Consider the following 3,685-nt stretch of genomic DNA (forward strand, 5'->3'; position numbering starts at 1 on the left):
AAACCTAACCTCCAGAATATTTGGAAATTCTCAGGTCATTTAAATCACACGCAAGCAAGATAAACAAAAAATATCTTCTTCTCTACCGACCTTGTTGCCGTTCTCTTTTTGTTTTGTTTACCGCACTGGAATTTGACACCTCGGGCTTGATCGATCACCATTGCAATGGAAAGCAATGGTGATCGATCAAGCGCTAGGTGTCAAATTCCAGTGCGGTGAAATTCTGGAAGGGTTTTTCCACAGTTACCGAATCCCAACCGTTAACTGCTGTGAGGGAAAATTCATTCCGCTGGACAACCTTTGTTCAACAGAACACATTGGACGAAGAATCTGTGATAATTGAGTCCCTGATAAAGGTCCTATATGCGACCGAAACGTTGGACGAAATTAAATAGCATTATTTGAATTTTGTCGAGACTGAAAAAGCCAATTTCAAGGTACATATGTACATGCGAATGAAAGTGGCTTCTACAGCCGTGGCACATAAAATACACATGACGATCCAAAGCCTTATCCACTAGGCTAACAGGAGATCCCTTATTGGTTACCTGGGTGGTTAATGACGGTCGGGGTAGTGGCATGACGTTACTACAGTAGAGGCGTACAGATGGTAGTACTATATTACCAAACCGTAAGTTTAAATTCGGACGCAAACCACATAGTATGACACTTGAAACAAAAAAACTTTTTATAGGACTTCCCAACGACAAAACTAAGGCAACACTACAGGCTGAATGTTTTTGGACAGCTACGAATAATTCTTTGTAAGTTCATGTTATATGTAAAAGTACTATTAATTATTGTTTTTTTAATATTGTTTCTGTCTGTCACTCAAATAAAAATAGATCCCTTATGAAGATCCAAATTGGGATCGAAACGTTGGAGCCAAGAAAATAAATTCGTAGGCCAATTATTAATACTGCAAGCCTGAACAAATCATTCGAAAGTTACTAAAGATAGTTTACTTTACTATCTATAGACGTTACTAATCCTAGTATCACATGTGTGTCGTATACACTTAGCATGGGAAGTTTTCAGCAGATCTTATTAAAGCAGAAAAATAAAATCTCACCGTTTTAACAGACACCTTACTGCCCAGTCAACCAGTGATCGTATAAGATGCTGGATAAGATGTTAAAGTGGAGGCGATATGCGTACAGTACATTTTACATGCATTTTAAATGGAGGCATTCACGCATATGGCCTCCACTTTATTATTTTATTCGACATCTTATACGAATGCTGGTTGTCTGGGTGTCGTGTAACAACCTCCTATCCTAAGGTGTTACGCTAGGCACACCATGCTGACTTAGTGCACGTTCAGTGTGCCTGTCTGGCTAATTTTCACTCCAACATCTTTCTGGGGTTAAATACCTTTTTGCCTTATATGTTCACTCCAAAAATGAAATCTTGATAGAACCCCCGGAGGGCCAAGTCTTATATACCAATCGATTCAGTTCGACGAGTTGAGATGATGTCTGTGTGTGTGTATGTGTGTGTGTATGTATGTATGTGTGTGTGTGTGTGTGCGTGTGTATGTGTGTATGTGTACAAAAATGTCACCTCACTTTTGGATAGTAAATATCATCCGATTTCAACGCTTTAGGTTTCAATCGACGCGGAATATTGTCCCATTGTTTCCTATTGAAAATGGTTTGAATCGGTCCAGCCATTCCGGAGTTATGGCCATTTAGGTGTTCCGGACCGGTACCCCAGGAAAGGGCCAGATATGAAATTGCAACAAACCCATGCATGCGACCCATCAAAACACGGCATTTTCGTTCATCTGATGAACGGTAAGCAGGAAAATAGTCGCAGACTATATCTGAACCGGTTGTGTTCCGGAACCGGTTCCGGGTGTCCCGCCGAAAGTGGCCAAATATTAAAGTGTACCAAACCCATGCATGCGACACATCAAAACGCAGGTTTTTGTATAACCTGATGAACGGTAGACAGCAAAATAGTCTAAGACCATATCTAAACCGGTAGCATACCGGAACCGATTCCGGGTGTCCCGCTGGAAGTGGCCAAATATGAAAGTGAAACAAACCCATGTATGCGACACATCAAATCACCGCTTTTTCTGTAACCTGATGATTGGTAAACAAGAAAATTGTCTCTGATATCTGATCTGGTAGTGTTCCGGAACCGGTTCCGGGTATCCCGCCGGAAGTGGCCATATAGAAAAGTGAACCAAACCTATGCATGCGACACATCAAATCGCAGCTTTTTCTATAACCTGATGAACGGTAAATAGGAAAATAGTCGTGCTCTATATCTGACCGGTAGTGTTACGGAACCGGTTTCGGATCATATCTGAACTGGTAGCATCCCGGAACCGGTTCCTGATGTCCCACCGGCAGTGGCCTAATTCATACATGCGACACATCAAATCGTAGCCTTTTCGATAACTTGTACGATCAGCAAGAAAATAAGCTAAGCCCAACATTAGAAACTACGGATAGTGTTCCGGAATCGGTTCGAGTTGTCTCGCTGAAAGTGGCCGAATGCAAAAACAAACCAAAAAAATATTCGCGACACATCAAATGGCATTTAAGGTATCCTGATAAACGGTTACATAGAAAAAAAATCCCAGACCATGCTTGGGAGAACTAGTAGTGTTCCGGAATCGGTTCCCGATGTCCCTCCGGATGTGGTCAAATGTAGAAGGGAACCGAACTCCATGCATACGCTTCATCAAATCGCAGTTTTTTCGATATGCTGATGAACGTTTATTAAGAAAATTAGCTGAGATTACGTTCCACAACCGGTTTCAGGTGTCCCGCCGGAATTGGTCAAATTTAAAAATGAACCATGTAAATTTTCCGGAACCGGTTAAGAGTGTCCCACTGGAAATGGACATATATAAAAGTGGATCAAACCCATGCTTGCGGTATCAAATCGCTTTTTTGTCAGTAACCTGATGCGTGGATAATAAGAAAATAGGCACAGTTCACAGAAGTTACCACCGGTAGTGTTTTTAAATCCGGGTAACCTGATTAACAGTTTTCATAAACTAGTGAACATAAGGTAGTGTTCCGGAATCATTTCCGGGGGTCTCAAGCAATACAAAATAGACTGAGACTACATAAGAGGCTACCGGTGGTGTTGCAGAAGCAGCGTTGGGTGCTTCAGCGGAATTACGAAAGTGAACTAAATCAATGCAAGCGATGGATATGTGTAAGAGAACCAAAAACCTAAAAAAAACTAAAGCGATCTCATTAAATCACACAATGTTAGATTCCTGAGACGTAAATTAACAGTAGGATGGGTCAACGTTATATGGAAAAATTAAAATTTAAGCGCATCAGCCCCGAACATTCTTTGAAATCTTTATATGCGTCTAAAATTACTGCGCAAAATTTTGATGCGACTGGAGAGCGAGTTCTGTAATGTGGTTTATATTTGAATGTGATATAACATTGGCAATTCAAATTACTACATAACAAATTTTATGAGCATTTCCTCCGTCTCATCCGTTACCAAAGCACAGAGATTTGGGGCTGATCACTGACTCTAAGGCAAGATTGATTGCGTCGACGGAAAGATTATTAGTACATATTCGACGAGAAAGGCACTATCACCACTAGGTGAATTAATCTGGGTTTTTTAGTAAGAATATTATTTCCAAAACGAGTAAAAGATGTAATAGTTCTGATAAAGAGTCAAAACATTTTTTTTTTAC

Source organism: Aedes albopictus, chromosome 2, assembly GCF_035046485.1.
Source record: "Aedes albopictus strain Foshan chromosome 2, AalbF5, whole genome shotgun sequence".
Lineage (NCBI taxonomy): Eukaryota > Metazoa > Arthropoda > Insecta > Diptera > Culicidae > Aedes > Aedes albopictus.